Source organism: Varroa destructor, unplaced genomic scaffold (assembly GCF_002443255.2).
Source record: "Varroa destructor unplaced genomic scaffold, Vdes_3.0 BEIS01000004.1, whole genome shotgun sequence".
NCBI classification, from domain to species: domain Eukaryota; kingdom Metazoa; phylum Arthropoda; class Arachnida; order Mesostigmata; family Varroidae; genus Varroa; species Varroa destructor.
The window spans coordinates 22,263,212-22,289,910 of record NW_019211457.1 but is presented as its reverse complement, the minus strand read 5'-3'; the positions used below and the strand labels follow the sequence as shown (position 1 = coordinate 22,289,910).

Below are 26,699 nucleotides of genomic sequence, written 5' to 3'. Positions count from 1 at the left end.
ACGTTATAGAGCTAAAATGAGACCACTAGAAAAGTGGTTAGACTAGGGTTGACTAATAATGAGGGCTGGTGGTGATTAACAACGTAGGCGTGAACGTTGCGTAGGTGTTGACGCATGATGCTGTAATGTAGACCAATGCATCGGAACAGATCATAAGCTATGCCTTGTGGTCGCTTTCTGTGTTACGTCTGTTGCTAGATCGATTGCACCTAGCGCATAGTAACAATATAAACATACGGTCATAGTCGTAGAAGCATGATATGAAAATAGGCAATATACTTAATAATAGGTAAATACTTGAATCCAACTAGAGATGTATAGAGAACCAGATCAACGAAGCCAACTTTAAATACAAAATGGAATAGATGAATGATTCACAAAATGATTATACCGACAACTATAACGGTAACATAGATGAAACGCTTAATCATATAGGTCGTTTACTATTGGCCGGAACACTCCTGCTAAATCTGGATGGAAGCGGCCCTTCAAGCAGACCCATGATATTATTTCAGTGCATTCCCGTCGTTAGCAGCGCTGCTAGCGACGTCGTGCTTTCCAGAGGAAGGGCGGAGGTCGGAGGGCGGGGGTGTAAATCAGATCGTTGTCTTGTCTTGCGATCGCGGTTCATTGAAAACCAACGAGGTAAAACGTTACTTAGTCGTGACTGCACGGATTACATCGGTGTATTCATTTATGTCGTATATTTGTCCGTTCCTGCCTTGGTCTCATTTTGCTTCTCATCAGCATGTGCTGCCTTACTGTCGGACAGATTTAATTTTCATTCACTTCATTTGGCATACGTCACGCCGTTCATAAGAATGCAAGTCCCCCCTACTTCAGGATAGCGGTGTCCTGATGTAACCTGTATATAGTATTGTGTAGCTGCTGTTTTCGCTGGGAGTTAGACATTGTTGATCGCCAAATATGCGGATGATCGAACGAGGCCCGCAGCGACAGCGACGATAGAAACAATAACGAAAATAGTCGGCTGACGTCTTTCTTCCTTTTGCTAATTATTTTATCATCAGTTGGTTCATATTGGCTAATAATAACTACTGTTAGGTGGTACGCTGTATGTCCGTGTCGAAGGCCGCGTGGCAAAGGAAGTTTCAGCCGACCGCATAACGACATTGTTGAACGCGCCAGCTTAGTCCAACCAACACAGCACCGACAGCGTCACCAGTACTATGCAGTCTTAGTTATGCTCGTTATACATTCCCTTCTGTTTTGTTAAATATTGAACGCTACGAACCCTGAACAAGCATGAGGGAGCTTGAAGATGTTCGAAAAGGCTAGTCACTGGCCACCGGCTTCCGTGATAGCTGTGCCAGGCAAGGGGCTAAGTCGTCCAGCGACTCGTCTGCGTCAAAGCACCGACACAAGCATCAAAACATAGGCCTACAGCCGCAACCCCAGCAAACCGCTTCGCAGTGCCAAAACGTGACGTAATTTGTGATGCGCGTTATTTGGTGCCAACGGAAATTCTGCTTATGTTAATGTTGATGAAAACCAATGACCAGACAACGGCGATGATTGCTGTACGGAGATGAGCAGACGATCCCGATCGTGGTGCCGATCACGGTGATGCTGATGATCAGGTCGAAGAACACGCGGATGGCGTTTAGTTAGTTATCTTAGCCTTAGCTGCTGCTATCGCTGCTGCACTAGCTCTTTCAGGCCGAGGGCCTTTATGAGTCGGTAGAAGCAGACAAGAATAGATAGCACATATGTGGTAGCAGCGTTGACGCAGGGAACGCAAGTAAGCGGTACACGTACAATGTATGGCAACACATACATGTATCTGTAGCGATCCAGGGGACAGAAGATACGATGGCGGTGCCCATACAGTCATATATATACGGCGGCCCACAAGAAAACAGGTCAACCCCCGTCAGTAGAGCATCACACATGCACATAACCCATTTTGTGCATACGTATAACTACTGTAGAAGAGCAGGTTGATAATTGAAATATACGTAAGCTTCATAGAGGTGCTTTTAGACTCGCCAGTCAGAGCAAAACGGGAAAAAAAAACGCTGAGACACTGAGGTTGAGAAATTTGTTCAGAAACGGGGCATTTTATTGGCTCAATGACTGCTAGCGAGGAAAATGCATACGAAATGTGTGTAGCTTGCTACATTAGTATAGTCCACAAGGGACGAGAATTGACCAACAGAGCAAAGAAAACAACAAAAAAGATAAGTGCATTGGCACCTGCAGCGGTGTTGTTATTTCGCCATAGTGATGATTAAGGATTAGCAAACTTTTGAGAAAAGCGCCAACATATACCTAGACGTGTGAAATAACTGTACCACCCGAAATAATAACAACGTCAATCGACGCTTCACACGTATATAAGGAATCTTCCCGTGACGTCAAAATTCCCAAACTACTATCCCTAGCTAAAGCCAGTTATTCTCAGACTAGCTTGGATGTAACGGCGTGTAATGGCTGTTTGAAACATTTCCCCGTAGTTCGAACTTGCTCACCTGATATACGCTATGTTTTCGTCTTTATATATGCGAAACCATTATCTAATAGAATCGTTGATCTTTATTCAAATGAGTTAAGCAGAGCAGAGGCAACTGAATGACAATGACCAACATATAAATATGATAATTAGAACGGGCCTTCAGTAGACTTCACTGGATTTCCTGTGCGGACGGATATCCGCCGGTGCGATTCTTCAAGGATATAGGCGCGCATTTAATTTACTCTAACTATCTCTTCAAGTTTTTGCTTGGCCGAAGAAGTTATTGGAATTACTATTAGCTGCTCTGATTCGCTACGAACAATGCGTAGTTCGTTCATGTGAATCGTAGTACAATTTCGGTTCTTTGCAGATGCTGATCGTTGCAGATGGCGGAACATGCTTTTTTCTTGCTGTGGCAACCACTCCCCTAATGAATATAATGAAAGTGCACAAACTGGTTCCTTAGCTGTCCTTAAGGGCCATCGTAATACCGTGATCGCCTCGGCTGCTCCTTGATAGCATCGTATCATACGAAAAATTTTCGTGACGACTACCGAGAGCAGTTCCATTGAGAACACATGATCGGACACTGGCAGTCGAGGCCTTTGGTTAGCGGAAGTTACCTTGTGGCGCGACGATTTAACGAAAACGAAAAATGAGAGGGTAATAGAAAATCGGAGAAGGAAATCGTTCCCAAGGGACATGATACGTGAAAAAGAAAACTATGATTTTTTCAAAAGAAAACCGATAACGCCGGCAGAAACTGGCTTCCCGGGAACCATAACAAGCTATGTATGTGAACAGCATATGAATTATTACATGAGTATATGTGTGAACAATTTGAATAATTATTTTTATGGCCCTTTTCACTCGCTGCCTTCAACCTGTATCGAGACCTACTTCAGCTGCTTTAAATGCTAATCAGCTACAATGTCAACGACCAAGTACTGAACGATACATACTGATCACTAGCTAGAGCGGCTATCTAAGTATCAGAAACGCATGTACATAGACGGCATACAAAATCACAGTATTTTTACGGAGTAATCGACCCTGCTAACCTAAGTCACGCTATCAACCAGTTTATATTAGAAATAATTAATGTCAGGATATTATAACAATAATATCCGTCTCGGATCCCGCCTATACTCTCAACTTGTTACAATCATATAAAGTTGAGCCAAAATATGTTAATACATAGAAATATCGAAAAAAACACCGCCACAAGCTAAGCGGCGTTTCGTTTTCGACTTATTTTTCGTATCCGATATTATGATGACGTAACTTTCATTAATGCGACACGAAAATCAATCATACGACTGTCCTTATCAGTTTCTTTTTAACAACGCTGGATACGGAAAATTCAGACAAACGTTGTCGGCTGACGTGTCTGTGACACCGGCATTTTTACGCTCCTGACCCCATGTGTTTGGGAGTTACGATTCAGTCCATTTTCGCATCGTATTTATACGTGTTTCGATCGTCAGCGCGATAGATGGCGCTCCGTCCAGATTTCACCCGCATGTTAATTAATTATTTAAAAGTTACGGGTCATAATCATAATACGTTTGCACGCCTCTTATCTCATAAGTTATTTTAGCATTACGAGGATTTGAAGACAGAAAAACCGACATGGACAGCAGCCGGCGACACCAGGTGTTTGAATGTTATCTCCGTTCGTGTCTTAATGAACGTGTGCGTGTTCAATAATTTCCTTATTATCGTCATTATCTTATTATGTTACAGTGTGCACAAGCATAGTTACAATGTTTACTTTTATGAAACGCCGGTCTATTTCTCTTGATTATTTTTTTCGTCCATCAGCGTCTACCTTTCTATCTATTTGATGACTTTCCAATTGAGCATTTTTTTCTCGACACAAATGATCTGGCTCCTCGGCTTAGCTAGTCTTACGATTATTCCCACCTTATCTCAGCATGGCCGCCTTCCCATCGCTACGCCATTGTGGCGACTCGCAAATAATGATTTTATCCAGTACCCCGCAAAGCGGAATGGGTAAAGTAAATAAAAACAAATCGTTCAGATCTATCTCATTTCTATCCATTTTGGCCAATGCGTGATTAACCAATAGTACTGCCAACGCGCTCAAGCAGAGGGGCTGTCGACAACCCCACCAATCGACAACGACGAATTATAGTGCAGATGCCCCCACTGTGATCGACCGCTAAATCCGTGCTTATGCACAGACAGGCATCGGTACGACCACCTCTACGACTTGCACTTCTACAACAACGTCGACAATCACTGCTGCTACTGCTTGGCCCGCTTCTGATTGCATCACTACAAGTGCTTACGTAGCTGTCGCTCGTATCCTTCGCCAACTCCTCAGACACTGGCCGTCGCAGGTACCATTGCCCTACAATAAACAACCGCCAGTGTCCAATATGGCGAAGTAAGCGCTTTGTGGCGGGGAACGACAGTTCTACGGACGTATTATTACTGAAGAATTAGTAATAACAATAATGGTAGATCTCGATAACCGAGATGACAGTGACGGACGACAAGGTGATAGCGGTGACGTAATATGAGCGTTGGCGGGAGAGAAATAGTCCATTGTCGTCTTTGACTTAAACTTAACGCAGAAACTGCTGTTACTCCCGCTGAGCCTCGAAATTCTTTGCAATGGAAGCATCGAAGCACTAGGCCAACAAGCAGGGTCAACTGTATTGATAAACAGCAGGTTGTTTGCAGCAGGATTGTCGGACTCCGGCATATGAAAAAGAAACGGAGGCCGAAAAAGATCGGGCATCCGTGTGACAATAGTATCCGGACGAGTTATTCAACGAGCCGTGATAGTATTCCCCTATATGACAATAATGGTAAAAGTTACAGTGAGAAATCGGCTGAGAGATTATCGCTCCTTCTAGCGCTGACCTAGCGCCCGGATAATGCCCAGATCCCTGCTACCCATCGTTTGACATTTCTCGCCAATGGCTCAAGAATTATATTGTTGCATCGGTGCGAAATCCATACAAATGTATTATTTGGTCGTTATGGCTCTCCGGCGAAAATTCGATCTTCACGTTGCGGACGTATACTATTTAGCTCAATGGTGAATAACTGACTGAAGAGAAAGAAGATGGTCGTTTAATCAGATTTCATAATACACCGATTGGCTGGTTCGGACATTCGGATAACATATTTACCCAGACGTTGAGACATTCGTATGTACTATTACAATAACATTCGTCGTAGACCTTTCTCCACCCTGATACCATTGCCTGTTTCGTGATATAGATTATCGTAGTTAGTGTTAACGTTACTGATCATTTACATTACGGCAGATCGATAGGACGCCGTGTTTATCTTACGATTGTAACGGGATTTAATAATGACCTCGCGATAAAGTGCCACAGGTTATAAGTGGCAATAATTGATATGGACGTGGTAACGTTGGCAACCGGATGCTGAAACATGTGATTCGCATTGCCACATTGGTCAATGACAGCGATGACGCAATGCTCATGTAAACATTAGTAGTTATCATCTATTTCACGAAAGAAAAGAAAAAAAAACGCTTGTTTCATACACATACTGCAGACGGTCGAATCGAACTCGTATAAACGCCGTTGTTTCCCAACGTTTCCGTATGTTGCAGCTAATCTATATCGATTCCGGATGCACAGCATTTCTCAAGTGGGCCTTTCAAATACGACCGGTGCTCCGCGTTAATATTCTGTATGTATGATAAGTAGACGGACATGTTTGAATATACACACAGTTTCGAATGGCCAGTATTCGTATATTTATCTTGCTTGCCTTTTGTCTATCTTGAAGCCTGACATTGCTAGTTAGTCATGGCATTAAATGTTCGACAAACGTCATATTTCTCTCAACTTATTTACGCTGTTGACCCCTCTAACACCGTTGGATAGGTATATTGCAGTGCTTAGTAGTTGTCAGTCTGTTTGGCAACCGGGGGGTATATTCTTTTTTGAGCTAAATTGTTTTTTCTCCTCGTCAGGGTTATTTTATCAAAAGATCAGGCAGCTTATCGATTGAGTGCTTACACATTCAGACTCGCGTCTTCCTTGTAGTACTAATTAACAAGGCCAAATAAACAACAGCCGTTCGGGTAGCGTAATCACCAACGACTTTTGATGCGTTCTTCGTTTATTTCGTTGGAAGAGCATCACCATCTTGGCGACTCAGGTAACGCACTTGCGCCTGGATCGACGGAACGCTTGTCCTGTGTTTCCGCTGTTGATTCAGGACTTTTGCATATATAGAGAAAGGGTCACACATCGGGTAACAGCTCATGGCGGAAACCGGACGCGCGTCTCCAAACTTGTTTTGAAATCGATGCGGGTGGCGGTTCATCAATTAAAAATCATTCCCATAGCGAGCGACAGGTTAACGCCGTCAGCATCGCTCCGTTAGTAATCTGCTCTAGCTCTGCTTTAACCGTACTGGAAGCGAGTTACAGTGTCGCTAGAAGTATCAGACCGCCGAACCGCGCGTATATGACTCTGAAAGCGCATGCTTGATTCTCGGGGCGAGTTTACCATTATTTTTGCTGTCCGTTTTTGTGTTCCGTTGTCGACGTGCAAAGAAAGCCTTTAGAAAAAAAAAAGAGAACAAAAAATAGTTCGGGTCCCGTGGCGTCCTGGGCGATCTTACTCCTCCTAATGGGTGAAATCGATCTGATCGTGCGTCGCGTCACCACCGCTGACCCGTACACAAACTGAAGGCGTCTTTGAAGAAGCCACAACAGCAGCTGTGTAAACAACGACTCTCTGCTATAGCTTGCTGCTTCTGCTATCGTCTTACATTTTATCACCTCAATGACTATTACAATGAAGAATGCATGCTTTTCGTTTTTCAGTCACCGTTCTGTTGCACCGAAGCGGAGAATCAGGTCAGTGGGTTGGCTAGCAACGCTTTCCCTGACTAACTCGTTTAGGAGAACGTTCTACCATAGATCGATTGTCCTTGATTTGACTCCACTTTACTCTTTAACTTCAGTTGTCATCAGTTGTTCTCTGACTGTTTTCTTCTGCGAGTGTAACAGCTTTATCGCCAGCGCTATTCCTGCTACAAGAACGCCATTTCTTGAGCACTGGAATAATCCCCGTGCATGGCCCACATAACCAGTATCGGCATGAACCGCCGCAGTAACATCAAGAGCAACTTGCTACTACAAAACGCACTGCGCGAGACGCAAACTCCTGTCACCCGAACGGTCAGCTGTTCCGCGCCATTCTCAATCCCGTACAGCAGAATTCCCCTAACCCACGCAGTCCGAACGCTATGCAAAAAAGATCGCTAGTGTAACATGGACGAAGCGACAGGTCTAAAACGATGAAGAAGTTGAAAAAACAGAGAAAGCTGACAGTAACGTCAGCGGAAGCAGAACACAAAAGGAGAACCCAAAGCAGATGATTGCACGTCGGCGTTAGTGGTAGCTTGCGCCACGTAGATTAAACTATTGGACAGAAAAAGCTTCACTGGAAAGCATATATTGGCACGATTGGCATATATATATATGCGCAGCGCACCGTTGATCAATATACATCACTGTCCCATGATTAAAATCGTGGCACTGATGTACGCAGCGAAGTTACGATCGATCAGGCAGTGTTGCTGTTAGTCCTTTTTGTATTTCGCTAAGTAGATCTAATTACTGGTCCGATGGATAGAATAGAAGACGTTCATGGGCGGCAAAAATCGATCATATTGTCGCTGTTCGGCTGAATTTGCGTCATGATGAGCGTGCGACGTCGATGAGCCAGCGCGATACTCTCAAGTGCATTCGTGCATGCAGAGACACTACTAGCAGGAGATCGAATAGTGTCTATGTACGATTTCGTGAAGATTGAAAGAACGGTTGTACTATTAGTAGACTTGATGTCTAGCGGCCCCGGGGCAGCGCCACAGCTTTATTCATATCGGAGTCTAAAACATAACACTACTCATTGTCTATGTATTTCTATACTAGTCTAGCTCCTATCAGCTCTCGTTAGACGAGCCAACTAGCATACCAACGCTGGGCCGATGGGCAGGATTCATCCTCGTTAGAGAAAACCCAGATTGGTGCTGTCACTCGCAGTGGCGGAAGAAATGACCAATTTCTATTACGAACGTGGGAAATAATAACTATAGCATGAGTCAGCGTGACGAGTGCACCCAATTAGGTATCTAACATTAGAAAAACTTGTGGATAGATAATGCAGCCTGTTGTTGTTGCTGCTGCTATTGTGAAGCTAAATCGGACGGAGAAGCATTGTCAATGGTCATCCTGCACAACTAGACAAATACAATATTTGTTGCAGATGATTGTATTATACGTGTTTGGTGCCGGTAACAATATTAAGCCCTGCTGTTTTATCGGTTCTGTTTGGACAGCAGTAAGGGAACGGTGAAATCTGTACCCAGTTGTCACCGTTATTACATATATATAATAAACATGTATAAATGTATAAAAAATGTATGTATAAAAAACATGTATAAAAAAAACCGTATATAATAAACATGTATAAATAATTGTTATAATGTGTAGAAACATAGCCAGGAGAAACCGTTGCAGTTGTTAGTTCTATCCATTATCGCAGTGGGGCTAAATGTCAGACGGCATGTTTTGACAATGTTTTGTTTACCCAGCGTCATGATGGTAACGGCGATCGACAAGCAAAAAGATTGACTGCCAAGCAAGTACGCTAGCAAAAATGATCACCAGTAAAAACATTTCAGTTTAGTTCAGACATCAAAGTGAGCGGTTTGACCTAAAAAAAAATATATATCTATTAATTAAATTAGCATTACTATTATTGCGTGCCATTTTAAGGCGTGCAGCTGTTAATTGGTAAGCACATGGTATTTGATACACGTCTCGTACTAATGACTATGCAAATTCATACTCTGTTTGTCGATTCGAAGTTATTCTCCGACTCAGGAACCTACTCACTAACTAAGCGAGCCTAATTTTTTTATTTCGATTATAAAAGCCTCTGTAACATGGCAACTGAAGTAGCACAACGGATAGTGCTTATCTATGAAATAAAACGTAGAGATAATGTTATAAAGTAAGTGATAATAAAACAGCTAAATAAATTCATTGTGTTGTTTTTTTTTTTTCGTGTTCTCAATACTTTGCTGGTCCTGTAATTTCTTATATGCCTCTAATGTAAACCAAAACAGGTCAGCGTCCACTCAGTAATCACCATTCACTTATTATGACTTCAGTTATTTCTGTTTGCAGAATAGTTCAGCTCTTCTGGTTTCGTTACTGCCCTCGTAATAGGTACACTGTCGATTATGCTTATAAGTCTTGGTTGTTGGATATTCACCAGGATCCTATTGGCTGAGAAAGAAGGATACCCACGCATTCTATAATACTGCGTAGAATCCACATGGTTGCTTCAACTAATAGCAGACAGTTTACACTGCGAGCTACATCTTCGCTGTTATCTAATAACATTGTTACTATTGCTGTTGCTATTGATGCTAGTGGTTAGTTTTTAATCCATAAAGCCAGCACGACTGCCATGTAGAACGTGGACTGTTGTTACTGTTCATCCTCATAGGGCTTGCTCGCACCTTTCCCTAGGTCGCCTTTGCGATCTCTCACTGAAGAATTTGTCACGACCACACATTTGTATTATCTAGCTGTCGCAATAATAACGGAGCCACCAGCAACCATAATCACTGAGGCAACATCAGCGCCAGACGAACCAGCGACGGTAGCAATAACAACAACAACAACAATACGACGACGACGATGATGATGATGATGATGATGACGACGCCGTGTCACAACGGAAACAAAATCGTTATGTTGGAACACTACTAATAACAAGCATAGATGCAGAGTTACGTTTGATTTAAAGATGCCAGGCTTTTTCCTCACTCTTTCGCTCCCGTTCTCTTGCGTTGTGCTCGCGTCGTTTATTTATTTTATTTGTAACTCTTTCATCTTCTTTTTCATTCATTCATCCATGTGGAACTGGTGCTGGTGGAAAGATGACAAATGCCCGCCACTACCCCATCGATGCACACTCCAACTAGGTGCCACTTTGGTGCTGGCCACCAGAAAAAAAGAAGCTCCATTCAACCCAGCATCCGACCCAACGAGAAATATTGGGTTAACGACTAGTCAGTCTCTTCTTGATGGAGAAGAAAAATATAGAAAAAATAATATATATATATGTATATATCATGAAATAGATAGGTGATACCGTCGATGCTGGGGTGGGGACAGACGGGCAAAGGGGTAATACATACACACATGAATGGCCGAATCTCTTGTCATTTGTTTTGTTTTTTTTCTCATCTATAATATAATGGGAAAATAAAATGAAGTATTGGCGAGTTTGATCTAATGTAAAAGTGCTGTTCGTCTGCGCGTCGCAGTTCCGTTTAGACAACGCTCCAGGAGGGTGTAATAATCGAAAATAGAAAATCGGAACATCCTATTTAAATGGGCGATGGAAAAAAGCAAAGTATCGCATTCTGTCTTAGCGAAGAGAGAATCGACTTTGTTTCGGTTCCTGCAAATTACCTTCAAATTAACTGTTGGACCGTAGCGTTGCAGGATCATGAAATTGTGCTGAGCCGTGAAACTGATAAGCAATTCGGTAGAAAAAAAGATTTGTTTTTTTTACTTGAAACGTGAATTTGCATTTTTGAGCCGGTCGCGCGGTTAACAGTATTAAGAAGCATTGTCTTTTATCTATACAGTGTAGATAGAGATAAAAAGCGTTGCCATGGCAAAAATGTATTGCTCGCTCACAAGAATTTACATGGTAATTGTATGAAAAAGCCGGTGCTTTACGAGAGCGGTCGTCTTTCCGGTGAATAGTATGGTACATAAAGTGAAAAGATAGGTTCATTCGTACAAACTAAATAATCGCATAGATACTCAGTCTATTTTTTGTGGCAATAAAGTTCTATAGTAGTTCTATAGTGGAACGCATCAGTTCTCATCTCGCTAACCTTTATTCTCATTTAGCAGAGATTTATTGTCGCTTATCATTATCTTACCCGCATTGTAGTTAAGGAGATTATCCTAGTTAATTAGGGTGATGTCCTTACCATCATGCATAATTGAAGTTGTTAGAAAATAACGCTAATATTATTTTCTATAGGGCTTGTTCCGCCAAAGCTTCCTGCGTGTTGACCGTGTTTGACTGAAGTTACTGCTGAATTAACTCCACTTAAGTTGGCCACCCGGACTTACTAAAGGCTAAGCCGATAAGTGACTTGCCAACCGCCTACCTGCCTGTCCTGCCAAAGAATCTGGTCTATCTATTAAGGCTCGGACTGTCTCATCGCCGCCATTCAATCTGTCTAGTTCTTTCCAGTGATTTCCTCCACCTCTCTAAAAGTGGCGACCTTTTTTCAGCAACGCAGTCTTTATTATTCGCCATAAGTATCCGACAGTGTTTCCAATCGACGGTTACTCAGAGGGTTCTCAGTCTAGGCATCAAAGAAGGACGAAAAGCAGCAGCAAGTAGAACCAATCAAAATACAAAATTATCCCAAACAGTAGTAAATCGTCCTGGAAATTTGTAAAAAACAATCTTCTCGGATCCAATACTTTAGTGCCTTTCACCTTCTGAAATGAGTCGGCTTATGACAAATCCCTCAGCGACAAAGTTAATTGTCCATTAGCCTACACCATACTGACGGGTAAACATTAAAAAGGGCCTCGTGATTAATCAAATAGACGGATATCGCCACGACGCGTATAAAAGAGGGAAAAAATAATGAGGAATTATCGAAGATATTTTAGATTAATGTATGCATTGTTATCTTTTTTACATAAATAATTCACACGCAATATAGCGCAACTAAATAATTTTTTCATTCCAATTCTAACAAAAGATGGTGACGTAATGGGTCTTGAAACATTAATGATAACCTGCTTGCAAAAATTCCTGGAATAGGCACGCGCTGTAAATATGCAATAGATGAATCTCTCTCTGTAGGTCCTCGTTTAGCTGGGCGAGCTTATTTTAGCCATTTATAGGCCATAGATTGTCGAGCTCTGTCACGCAAGCCCTGCAGTTGAAATAGTCCGCATCAAAAAGTTATGACTTACGTATAGATTCGTTTAGGTACTCTGAACTTCGGCAAAACAAGCATATTTCTATTGAGAGCATTTGAAATAAAATGGAAAATCGTCCAAATGAGGGAAAAGCACAGCTACTAACACAGTTTAGTTGTCTAATTTATGTTGCTCGATTCAGACTTATCGAGCCATATAATGAGATTTTTTAGGCTTTACCTAAATGATGTAAACTATGTTTGAACAAAAGGACAAAAATGCATACTTTCGCTTACTGAAAAGTATCAGTATTAACAATCTTCGATAAACATCTACACTGGTTTAAAAACGTTTCCAGTCAATACTGAACGTTGGTGCTGATTCTGACTACGGTTCACAGTTGTGTTCGTGTGGTGCAGCTAAATATAGTTTCACCGACTTTTAACGAAAACGAAGTATTTTTGGCACTTAATTTGATCACACATCTGAGCATAGACTCTTCCGGAAGTCTATAATATGAATAGGCATCGAAATACCGAATCGCATCTTGGCAGTTTCTCTAGCCTACTGATTGGCCTTTGGCCTACTGCCATGCGACTCAATTCACTTTCCGCACAAAATCGATACATGGCTAATCGTCAACACGTTTTCTACAACTATCACTGGCTGATTACTAATCATCAGACTTCTTAACCTATGGAGACATAACCTTAGCATGGCAACACTTCTAAAAATCGCAGCTGTTCGTAAAACTAATCTTTTACGTGTCACGTAATAACGTAAATGTTTTGGATTACCCCTAACTCAATTATGGAACACATAGTTAATAACAGGATGCATGTACTATATATATGTATGCTATATATATATATTCATAGTATAATGTCTTGTTCTGCGCTACAAGACAACACGTATAGATCCTCAACTGCACGAGAGACTATAATATATGCTTATATTTGAGAGAAGCCTTTTTTTAATAGCATGAACGCTTTGTCAATCGGAATTATTATGTTTTCAACCTGCTTACGACTTGCAATTTCTGTCTCGATCCTACCTTAAGTTTATGAAATTTGCAAATACTTAAAGTACAGAGAACTTAAACTATATCATTCCTTGTGATTACATTACATTTTCATTAAGTATATAGTAATCTGTACAAAACCAGCATGTTTTCAGGGAACAACATAAGTTTTTTAACAAAAACAAGCAATTTTTTTGGCCGTTATGCCTATTAATTAATTAGTGAGTAGTACTATGACACTGTACAGCCTCGATACATATTTTTACAGTTCAAGTTCCTATCATACTACTACCCCTACCTCAAAGACACCGGTACATATTCCCTAGTACGGCGCCAGCCTGCGCACGTCGTGCCCCGCTCATTCTTCTCGGTCTTCCCTTACGTAGAATCTCTTCTCAGCGGAACTGAGTAAAACCAGAATTCGTTGAGCAGGGATGACATCACTTATCCCACCTGAGTCGGCGTCCTCCTCTGAAGCTAACGTATAAGTAAGTCTATATGAGTAGGCAACATTATACTGCCTTTTTGTGTATAATCCTCGTCAGGCTGTTAATGGCTTGTTCCATCGCAGCAGCCGAGACCCCTGCAATCGCTTGGTTTGCCACCGTCGTCACCTCCGTCACAACTGACTGTATGCCTCGTGACGTGGACAATATGATGACAATGCGTGGGCCATCGAGTGAGTCACGGAAACGTGTCAGTGATCCGCATCGGTTGTGAACGAAGACTAGCAGTGATCCAGACGCGGCCGATCTATTGCGTTGTAGTTTGCCATTGTTATCTCCTTATGTAGCCTAGTTTCGATCTGCGGTAGTAAAACCGCAGGTACGAATGAAGAAATGAAACGGGTAGCAACTAGAATAAAATTTTAGAGAATTAAATTTGAGAAGAGCTAATTCGATGTCTCGATTCTATCTATAATTTAAGTGTTTATTTTACGTTAGTAAAAAAAATACGAGTCAATCACCCCAAGAAGATTTATGCATGAAATGGAGATAACTATAAATCGTCATAGCGTGAATATTGTTCTGCGTGCCGTCGATAACGCCTTTCTGAAACCTAGGATTCGATTCGTATAACTAAGTATTTGTACGAGGTTACCGGAACGTAGTGTCCTGATCGCGCAAAAAACTATACACTAACACGAATTATCCTTTTCTATTTGAAAACAAGATTTGACATTTTTTCAGTTTGACTACTCAACACCACAACACTGTTAAGCGTTTAGCGGAATGGTAAAAGTGGAAAAAACTGCTCTTTTTTAAAGCAAACATAGATCGAGGAAAGGTAAGTGCTAGTAGCTGTTTTTGAAACGAAAGCCTTTGCAGTTTCACGCAGGGCCATAGCTTAACACTACGTGTTTCTATCGATAGCTACTTACTGCTCATAGAGGCATGCGTAATTGGTGAAGGCTTGCGGTTATCAACGAAAGCTAACACGAAAATGACAAAAAAACATCCAGGTATTTTTCCATTTGAAAATTTAGTCTCTTTAGAAGAGCCTACTTACATAATAGCGACATATATAAAATAGGTACATCTAGAGGAAGATGGGCAGAACTGGCTCACAGTTTTAATTTTGAATCAAACTAAAAGGTTTGTAATTAGAAGACATAAGGTTCCGCTTAGCAAAAAACAGGTTAACAGTTGAAACAAACTATCATACTAGAACTGTTTTTCTTTAATTGTAGTCGGATTTTTCCTCCGAAGTGAAAACCTATGTTCGGTCTATTTTGACGCTATTTTTACTCTACGTTGCTCTAAAAGAACCCTACTTAACACAATATAAGAACAACAAGTTAAATGTACGCAATACCAAGTTACACATTTCCCTTTTAGTTCACCTTTTTTGTGCAGCATCAGCTTTCTCATACGAGGTATTATTCATCCAGATAGACGTCAGATAGAATAAACAAAAATGTGTTAGTTAAAGGTACATTTTAGGCAACGTTATTTGTTTTCAAGTTCCGTTGGGCCGCTTGCCAGGAAAACACGATGTACACATTTAAATGTACACGCTATTCTTTCTATGATCAGCTAAAGAACGATAAAGGACAAAAGCTTTTTTGATTTCTAACTTCAAGTTTCAATATTCGTATCGTTTCTGCTTTACCCCCCAAAGAAGACTACTTCTAGCAACATAGTTCTCCCGCATCGTCACTAGCTACATAACTTATTTATGACAATATAGCTGGTGCATGGGATCTCTACGACCTATGGTCGTCAACAAAAACAATATTGTAAAGGACGCCTGACACCATCGTAATGCCAAAATCACCGAATATTTAAATGGTGTCTCCGGTCAGCCACTACAACTATTACTAACAGTACGATTCCCTTGAGTACGCTAGTGAGCAGAATAACGTCGGTTTTTTCGGGAAAAAAAGTAAAATCTATATCTAAAAAAGCCGCCGCCGCCGCCGACGACGACCACGACGTGAAAAAAGAAAGCAAACAAAATATACTGGCGCGTCCGACCAAATGCGACAAAACCGCTAGCGGCGAAACGGTTGCCTGAATTGGGGCGTTCAACGACGCTCTTGTGGACCGCTATGCCAGGACTGGGTGTATCGGGAGAACGGCATTGATATGTAACTTTTGTAACAGATAGTAATCTGATGATGCTACCCAGTGTCCTAGGATCCCCCAACGTGATGCTGTGTGTGCCCTGTGTCGCCTCGTTACCAGACGTCGTCAATGATGGCGCGAGGCGCTAGAGCAGTTATTCTTTTTCGTCCCCCTCCTACATCAAACAGTTCCGATAGAACTTTTCCGGAAGAAAACCAACTGCAATAGACAACGGCTATATTTTATCGGCGCCCGAACGACTGATGCTGTTCGCTTTGTGGACGTCAGTAGTAAATGGCGGGTCACGAGTGACGACACTACGTCGTGTGGGCGACGCCGTCCACAACTTACCTGTCTGTCTCTCTGCCTGATCAACGTTTTGCCGGTTTTGGTGTAAATGGCAAGTTTAACTTATGACGTTGGGTGTCACCCGCGTCCAGACCTACATGTATATATATATATATATATATAATTACAAATACAATGATGCATCCAGAGTGCCCTTATGAATAAACAACCTTTTGCTGGCAAAGGAAAACTGTTATAAAAATACTCGTGTTTTCCTATGAGGATCCAATGGAATCGCAATAAGAAGGATAGTCTAAATTTGTGACTCCTAGCCTAATAAAAATAAGCTCCGGATTCCCGGGAGTGTACCTACGACGGTTTCTGTTGTTGTGTCCAAAGAAATCCCACAGCCGGAAGTTGTGCGATACCTCCAATCGATAATTCGTCAAGAATAAACGTAAAAAAATTTTTAAAAAGAACCTTTAAAATGCTGGTTTTATTATTACTATTAACAGGTAAACTAATGTGAAACACCATTTTGTCTTACCTTCTATATGTAAATTTTGACCCAAGCATGCTTCGAAAACTATAAGAACTATATAAATGGAAATGATTTCAGTTATTGTAATTGCTGAGTACCTGCATAATTTACTTTAGGTAATCGAATTAATTACCTACGGTAGGCGCAACCTGTCCTCTAGGATATTTTTATTATTCTCACATTTGACACCGAACCCTTTGAGAAGTTTTCGAACTGAATTTTCCAGCTCCCGCTCATATGATCTTCAATTTGTCGTTGCTGTCAATTATTTAAAAATGAAAAAGCCAACAGTAGAAAAAACAATAATGGTAGTGTTATAGAATAGGGTCGAAATCTAAAATTTCTATGACTCAATAATCTACCTCACTGTGAGAGCTGTACTGCAATCTATAATTATTTAAATTTAAATCAGCTATCGATACCTATGGATATCCTTGCGGTGAATTTTCCTATTGCGCCTATTATTGCCTATTATTTGTCAAACGTGTTAACTATATAGCTATAAAATATCTAGTTGGTTGTTATAACCTAAACTTTTGCACGAAACGGATTTTTGTTTGTTTTAGCTGATTTTTACAAGTTGCTGCAATGCGCTAGTAGCCGCTCGATACGAACGATCGTATGCCCTCGTTCTCTTGTTATTCGGCAATGATATATATTTTACAATGAGATATGCCGTATTACAACGATGGCATTATTTTCTTACAGGCGTGCTGCTGGCCTTGTCTGCTTTCATATGCAACTACTGATCCGAAGCGGCTTAACTAAGCGTCCCTGAATTTGCTTTATTTGAGCTGTTGTTGTTGTTGTTAGCGTTCGCGCCATTTTCATGCCGTCTGCTTCTGTCGCCGCCGCTAGTGCCACTATTGTCGCTACTGTCGTTGTTGTCATCACAGCTTTTGATAACCACAGCTGAAGTACACGTTTCGACTAGTTATTGCTTATTCCACTAGCAATGTCAAACTAGAATCTAGCGACGTCAGACAGGGAGACTTTGTTCTTAGAGACAAACAATTCAACATATCCTCTTCCTGTTATGCATCGTTCGCGACCCATAATACTAGAATTTACTTCACTCTTTGATTTATTTCAAACCATGACTCCTGCGATGGACGCCGCTGTTACGGTGGTTGTGCAATGTTAGACGCGGATACTTTCTCTCTACTTTAGCTATTGACCCATTTGAATGCCGATTTTGCACTTAGCAATTGCACGAAGTGATTCTGGTTGTTGTAGTACTAACAGCAGCACCAATATACAATAACAATGGCCTTATATCAAGCATAACATACACGACACACCCAGAGATACAATACTAATTACATATTACGGTAACTATGGCAACCCATTCGATGGCGCATCGCAATGACAAACGGATAGCATTACTTTGCCTGCTTTTGTTGCACGTTGAAGTTACCGCTATTATGACTATGTGGATATTGGTCACGATGCTACCAGCGGTGATGGGATTGGTGTCTAGCGGTCTAACGGACACAACAGCCTTTATCATTGCTATAAGCGTCGGGGGGGGGGGGGGGATAACCGACAAGACCCACAATCAACTAACGACAGCAATGGAACGATGCAATACATCAGGAACAACGGTTGAGCAGATAGATCTGAAAACAGCTAGCGCTATCGTCAGTTCAGCGAAGCTTAGCCTCGCATCAGACAGGTGCAAGCGGCACCGACATAAGCGGCTTTCAACAGAGATGAAACAGCGAGTACGGCACAGGGCACCTGGATAAACTTGCAGTTATACATTGGCACCGAGTTGATTCGTGTCAACGGCTCATTGGTTCCGCTTTCGCCCTTTCAATCCCCCGCTTAGTCATCATTATCATCAGTACTAGCTGCAGCTGATGGGTGGACGCGTCGTCGGTGGACGACTGCACTGTGGTGTTTGCAACGGCATCGAAGTGCGGATATGGACTGGTTGAAGAGCGTCTCCAAACAGATTGATCTGCTGAAGCTGACGCCGAAGTAGAATTGTCACGCTATTTGTTATCGTGGTCTACTCGTTAACTAGACTTTTTAATCATCGTTTTGCGGTGAGTTTGGCGTCTCTGCGTGCGTGCGTGTACGCCTGGATGTAGGCATCATCAAGGCGTTCTGAAAAGACGCGCTACCTTAAGCCTGCGCTAGATCTACACTCGCAGTGCAGTTGTGGCCGTTGTCAACCTTAGCACCGTTTTAAGATGATCGCAGCGATCATTGTTCGGGGTGCTGAAACCGTTAGCAGGTGTTTAAGTCGAGCGAAAGGGCTGTTCGTTGCTGGGACAAACCCATCGCATAGCATGCGTAGCTACGCGGGCAGTACAACACTTCACCACGGGTTCGACTCTACCAGCATGCGATCGTTAAGCTCTTTTAGCATTTTCCGTTTCGCTTCCGCTGCTGCTTCTTACAGTTATATTGCTGTCGCCTGCTCTGTTATTATTTATGTTTTAGGGCGACTATCAATGGCGCTACTCCTTCATCGCACATTGGCGCCGCCGCTGTTACTGCTAGAGTCGGTCCTTTGTGTGACCATTATGTGGAACGTTTTGGGGTGACAGTTCCTGCAACTGCTTTCCACACTATGGGAATTATCGTGAAGCTCTATTGTTGTTTTTGTTGCTGCGGTTATCGCCGCCGACGTCGTTATTAGCCTGCTTGCTCGTATAAAATGCTGGGTTTTTTTAGCGCCGATCGATTCGACCTAATTTTGATAACGCATTGAATTTCGTTAGGTTATCAAAAATATCGGTGGCACCAGCAATCGATACATCTAAGAATTAACACAAAAAATCAAATGTAAAATTCTACTTCTAGAAGAAAAAATGTCGTTATAGCTCGATAGCTCGAATCAGTTCCCTTGATAAAGCTGTAAAGGTAATTACGATTCCACCACTAAAAAAAACCTGGCTCTATAACAAAGTGATCTCGTTTGTTGTCTTTAACAAAACGTTTTAGATGGGTGGCAGACCTGACTTGAGGCGATGGGAATCCTAATAGCATTTATGTGCCCATGTATGTTCAGCGGAAAACAGCGACTTACTGACTTTGGCAATGGACATTTCTGCTGCAATTAGGCTGATAATACATTTGTATGTGGTAAATATAACAAATCTGGCAAGATTTCAGCCCGTTTGGTCGAACAGTTTTTTTTTTGCTGACGGCAACATCAGGAGTGGTTTGTTTGCCTCGTTGGAACATAGCTCATACAGACAGGGGTATTTGGAAACCGGGACATGCTTGTATTTACTGTTTGGTGTCTACCATGTGGGCCTAACGTGCTTTCAACTAGATAACACGAATGTAACAGCAAGTGGTGCCCGTCGGTAAAACGGTCGCTATTCAAATACACAATTATCAAGTTGCAATGAAATACTGTTAGCTGATTCCACTTGCATTTTCTCCCGTTCATAGAAGTCGGGATTTTTAAAATTAAAACGCAGCCATTACAATGTTTAGTTGTCTAAAAGTAATGGAGAGCCTGTCGTGGGTCGGGAGCTCGAGCCCGTCTTATTGTGGCAGCATAACAAATTGCTACAATAGGAAAGTTTCGCGCAATCTAACATAGCTTGCCTTCATAGGGCTTTCTTTTATGATTAGGGCTTTCTTTTATTATTATTAGATGACAACGGCTCTAATCAACCATCGATAATTTTGCCAAAATTGACCGTGTTTGACTTGACCTTACACTTGACTTAACTTTCGAATTTTACATCTGGCACTGCCGTTATGCATTTCATCAAATGGCTAGCTTTTAGCACGAAGCGAAACGTGTCTACACTTGAATTCTAAACTAGACCATTACGTATCACTAAGATTAACAAGCAAGTATATTACCCGCCAAGTTATCATGAAGGTCAACCATATAATCGAGCAATTTCGTGGATATTCTTTGGTTTGATACATCTATATAAGTACGATTTTTTACAAGGTTCTAAAATAGACATCAAACAGGAAAGCTAAATCTCCGAGTTGTTCGATACGGCAGGTTCCTGATTCCGGAACCTATTATATGTAATGAATTAACAGGAAAATTCACCCGCTGATTTCCATCAGCGCCGTCCGTGTCAACTCTGCAATTTGTAAATTAAGTTGTTCTTACTAGGTTTTGGGCGATGCTGACAACAGTACGGTCCAATAATCGTATTTATATCCAGTATCGTATCATTCTCATGCAGAGGACCAACGTCTACTTTGGGTTATTTGCGTTCGCTTATTTAACTGCAAGTCGACCACATTTGAATGCAGTTTTTTTTTCTGCTTTTTGCAGTAAATCAACTCCTAGCAGTTGTTTCTTCCAATATTCTATTCGTTATCGTTATTGTTTTGTCGACTTTTCAATTCTAATTCCGTCTCTTTGCTTGGCGTCAATGCGCGAGTGACACCTTGACTATCACTATAAAGGTATAGTTGTTGTGGTCAACACTACCACGCACGACCTCGGAGAACCTAAGCATGAGTTGTTAACCAATTATTCGCTTCTGCATTTCAACGATTTTATCGTTCTGGTCGTCGCGGTCCATGATAGTTCAGCTGTTGACCACATCGGCCTCATTGTCGCTGCAGCTGTTGCGTATCAACTTGTGCTACTGTTTCAGCTGATTCAGCCGAGTTAATAGCAGCGTCAAAATCAAACCAAGAAACGATGCCAGCGACGGTGGTTTGCCAACTACAATAACGTGTTACCTGCACCTCTTCGTGGAAATTGCCGTTGTATCGTTGGTTGCCCGTCCTTCTCGTTCTCATAGATTCAGTACAACAGTAACAACAATAGAAGCTGCAGCAGGTGTCGCCTGCGATCGCCGCTGCTAACCAACGGGCTGATTCCAAGACGTCATGCATTACTAGCACTTAACGAAATTCTTACCACGACCATGTCAATGGACGACGACGACAACGACGATAACGGCATCGACTTCCCTGTGCATAAACAACAGCAGGTAGAATACGCTTAGACCGCAATTCGAAATGACAATGTATTAATTGCAACTGCAAATGTGGCCATAAGAGCAGAAACAATAGCAACAGTAGCAAAAACGACGACATTAGCAGACTTTACGCTTCAAAACTACCACATCGTTGGTTCCAGCGACAGTTCCTACTAGGATACACACAGTCTCTTTTTATTCTCAAGTCAAACGCGTTTGTTTCGTCTGTGGGCATGAATGAACGGAAAAATGCAAGAGCCAGAGGGTGACAGCTCTGGAAGCTTAGGAGGAAACCGTCATAAATTACAGTTACGATACTGACGTCCGACACAATTTTCAATGCTGAATTTCTATGGACGTTCATCATACGCCACCAATACAGATCAACGCTGCCAAACGGGTAATAACGACTGCGCTAAGAATAACTGCGACGATGCTTATGAACAAGGTCGTCTATATGACGCAGGCTTTAGAAAAGGCTTGGGCAAAATCAATGTATATTTATTGGCTAATGTAGAATGCCAAATTTTATTACGAGTTTCACAAAATACCCCCTGCTTCTTTTTATATGCACGATTGTACGGCCCGTCAGGCCGCATCGTTATATTTCATTTTAGGTAATTTAATGGCTGATTGAAGTGCGCTATTTTACGTAGAATACAATATACAGACGTTTAGGAGCCATACTATGCATATCTGTGTACCCGTAAACATAAAACAAATGACCGTGCAATTCGCGCAGAAGTATCAAGAAATTATACAGCTGACTGGTAAATGCTAATAGTTTTACGATCTACCCACGTACGCAATATCGGCCGTTAATACGACGCAATGGCAATAGCAAACAAATGAAAATCGACTTTCAGCTTTACTTCGGTTGCAAAGTCGCTTGACTGATATGGCGGACGCTTGCACAAAATGTTTGATTTTGTCAATGAGATTAGCCGATAGCCTGGACAAGTTGGTAAGGCCGAACAAGTGAAAAGATCGTCTTGATATATGTGCTGTCCTGTCAAACTATATATATATACGCAGATATTTATTAAACCACACACAGCACAGAAACGTATTTTCGCGTACGCCCCCATCGACATGAAGGCTCCAATATAGTAAAGATGAAGAATCCACCTAATCCAAATACAGTAACTGATTCGAAATCGCTTCCGCGAAAAACTATCTTCGCCTTAAAGGTCAATAGCACCGCCTACATCATAGAGCAATAAGCCACGCATCAAAAACAAATGCAGCCACACGTAGAGGAAATGTTACGTCAGTTTAGTGCTTCTAATATCAAAAACGGACGAGTGGCATATCCGGACATGAGTTCAGTTTGTAAAGTCGCACTTGGGCCTAATACGAGATGAACAAACTCAAAACCCGCTAGATATATTCTTGTAAACGATATTCTATTCGAATGATACAATGGCTAAATATAGGTTAGTGCGGTTTCATCAGTGATCTTGGCTACAGTCGAACCGCCATGTGACGGTTGGTAGCTCAGTCTCTACATTTTGCTAAGCACTTAGATTTGTTTATTATGAATGTCTCTATGTGGCTACATTTTAGACCGGGTAAAAATTCGCCATTCTATCCTGCTACGACATGCCGAAGGCAAGCCAGCCGTGACCACTGAAATCAATTTGGTCTTCTTGTGTGAGTTTTTCCGCCCAGGACACTGCTTTATGTGGTCAGCGTTTCTGGCGAAGACCGTTTCTCGTATTGGATTAGATTCTGCAATACTCAATCGCTTTCTTTGTCGTTGGTAAAACCTTTTCACATATATGAGTAGCCATGGATGTACTAACCATGTCTGGTTTAAAGCCATTCATTGTCATAATGGCTGTTTCAACCGTTTTCTATTGGTCAGCATCACAGAACACGTAGAACGGTAAATTATATGTTTTCTTTTGACATTAAGTTTTGCCTGAGTGAAAATAGGCCCATACAGATAGCCTTTTTCAGAATGGCGGACTAGAATTGGTAAATATTTATATGAATGCAGGTTTTTGGTTATTATTTATCAAACCTTTCCTATTAGATAGTAGAATAGGAGCTGATCTCAAAGTCGGCTAAAGAAAATAGTCATCTTACCATTTTTATGCTTACTGCGTGCTCGTTGTGGTCTAAACGTATATGATTTAGGCTATCTGTGCTATGTCTTCGCAATCTTCTGAGAGTGACAGCGAATCATATATATTTAGAATATTCTCTTGTTTAGTACTGACTTGTCACTAATGCTCAAAACATAAACCAAATACAGCTTCTAGAAATAACCTAATAACACTTGAATTCTATGCTATTTTATACAACTATATATGTCTGCTATGTTTATAACGGATTTATCACAGCAAAATACAGCCTATCTAGCTGAGATAAGATAGTCTCGTTAGCAACAAGATAACTTTTAACATATTCTTACTTCATACCTTGCACTAGCATGAAGCATTTAGCAGAGGCTTATAAGAAAAAGAGTGGGTATGGGGCAAAACTTCGCCTATATATATATATATATATATATATAGACTTTCTAATGAAATGGTTCGCATGCAAGTGTATCTTTCTACATTGTGTTGATTTTTGTATCTGAATGATATCGTATATGTAGCTGCCCTTAGCTTAAGCATAGATAACAAAGTAAGTCTTCGGTGTCACGAAAATAACCTAGATCATCCCTGCGGTGACTCGTATTGCTGGCGGGCGATTATCAATACTTTTCCATTGACTGACGTGGCTCTTGCTATCATTCGTTACCTCAATAACTGAACTAGTTGATCCGACTTCACGATTTGTAGATAACAACGCCATCAACTTTTCGCTTTCGACGACGTACTTTCGTATATACCGACATGCGTATATCATACGCACATCTATACACTTTGCTTTCTCGGTACTCATCCGACTCACATATTGTCGTTTTTATACACACACATATGTATACAAAAATAGATGGAATCAGACCTTTGGAACATTGAAAGCGATTCAGTGGACATGGTGGACTGGCACAAGGCCGGTGATACACATATCGTAAACACATAAGTTAGCAGACAAAGACGGCCTATAAACAGACTGCTGGGCCACTATGACGATAATATTACAATACATACAGAGGGCACGTATCCCGTAAAGGCAAATTTGCTTTGAAATCAGTTAGCTAGCAGTAATAGCAATAATAGTGTCTTTGTCGCATGCACATACAAATAGGTCTTTGTGCATATATACGTATATATATATATATATATATATATATATATATATATATATACATAAATGTCTATTATGTCTCTCGAGGGCTCCGTACAGCCGGAGCTGAGGTCATCGCTAACTGCTGTTGTTGTTGGCTGGGCGTAGTGTCTGCGTCGTATCGCAGGGTAACTTCGTTTAAGCAGTGGCGATCGTGCTGGCGGCCATATTGCTGGTGGATGGGGCGACGGCTGAAACCTTTTATTCTGTGTGCAACAACTCCTTCAGGCAAATGCTGGCGGTCGGCGATGGCCGCCTTGGTCAGAAATTGCAACGAACGAATAGGGCGATTCTGCCACAAGATGCTAATGCCGGTGGCAGTGGTAACCGTGACCCGTCATTACGGCTGCTACTGTTGATGTCATCGTAGTCTTTTATAGCAGAAGAAACTGAAGCAGTAGTAGTAAAGGCAGCAATTTAAATTGCCGCTGACAGCTCAACTGGTCAAGTGGCTGGAGAAAGCGCACTGGGAGGACAGAAGCGTATCGAGAGGCGACATCGGAAATGCTGCAAATTCAATCAACTGACGACAAAAAAATGCGTAGATAGACAGACGGGCGAACGAATGGACTAGAAAACGAAACGGAGAACTTTCTGTCGGACTATTCAAAACGCCAGTGCCGCTATTATTGTTCAGTACTGACATTGTCACTGTCGGCAGCGACAGGAAAGGGTTGCAGCAAAAGCGGCGCGTCACCATTAGCAATCTCAGAACTGTGGGGGCGGCCGAGATGGTGGCGCCGCCAACGCCAGCCATTATAATGGCAACGACATTTAGTTGTCCATGGATAACGGTGCTTCACAGCAAATGTTGACGCCATCAACGTAATCGGACTGAAGTAAATCGACCGCTGCTGCTGCTATTGAGCTCAGCGGAGACAGGCCAGCATCGGAGAAGCAATGCTGCTACCAGATAGAATAGTTTCTTAAGCGAACGGCCAGATAAATCTCTGGTAGGAGAATATGGCAGCAGTGATCATGATGGTGCTGATGACAGGCATTACTTTATTATTACGATCGTTTGCGGCGGGGAAGGTGTGAGTGCTAAATCGGCGACTGCTGGATAGGCAGCTTCGCACAAATTTGTGTACACGGTCGATCGCTCATGGCTCTATGGGACAAGTGAAAGCAGGATTTTAGCTACTTTCTAAAAAACACGCTAATATCTTATAGATTTACGTAATCGGCGTGTGGTGTAAGAACACGACTATGTGCGATACATGCACAGTATGCGTGCACATACTGTGCTTGCGCGTAGATATTTAGCGGCATTGATATATATGTACGCATATAAGCGAGGCTAGTATGGTTGTGGTGAATAAGAGAGCGCTTGATATCACTTCTATTACTCTGCACTGTTGCCAAGTCCGTAATCTTACTATTATGACTATTATTGTTGTTAATTACTTCTCGACGACAGTCATTGATAATATCAGAAAAAGGTTGGGCTATCGTACTGAAAATGGCGAGCTGGTGCAAAAGAGTACGCGCGGAAACGCTATATAATTACTATCAGTGAGCATGGGCTGACATCGCGACGAATTTTCCCGATATAAGCTGACAAATTGTATAACAAGACGGCTTTTACGACAGAAAACTCCATACGATTGGTTAAAAATATTGTCCCGTCGGAGT

The 26,699-nt window shown here is 41.8% G+C and overlaps 1 long non-coding RNA gene across 1 annotated transcript; it reads right to left on the bottom strand.

The window, feature by feature from the left end:
* Positions 1 to 11,529: 11,529 nt before the first annotated feature.
* LOC147755965 (uncharacterized) lies at positions 11,530 to 25,667 on the bottom strand. The gene is made up of 3 exons (XR_015326630.1): positions 24,486 to 25,667; positions 21,764 to 21,816; positions 11,530 to 14,358 (listed from the first exon to the last, which is right to left on the bottom strand). It is a non-coding gene; the product is annotated as an uncharacterized LOC147755965 (long non-coding RNA).
* Between the last annotated feature and the right edge of the window lie 1,032 nt (positions 25,668 to 26,699).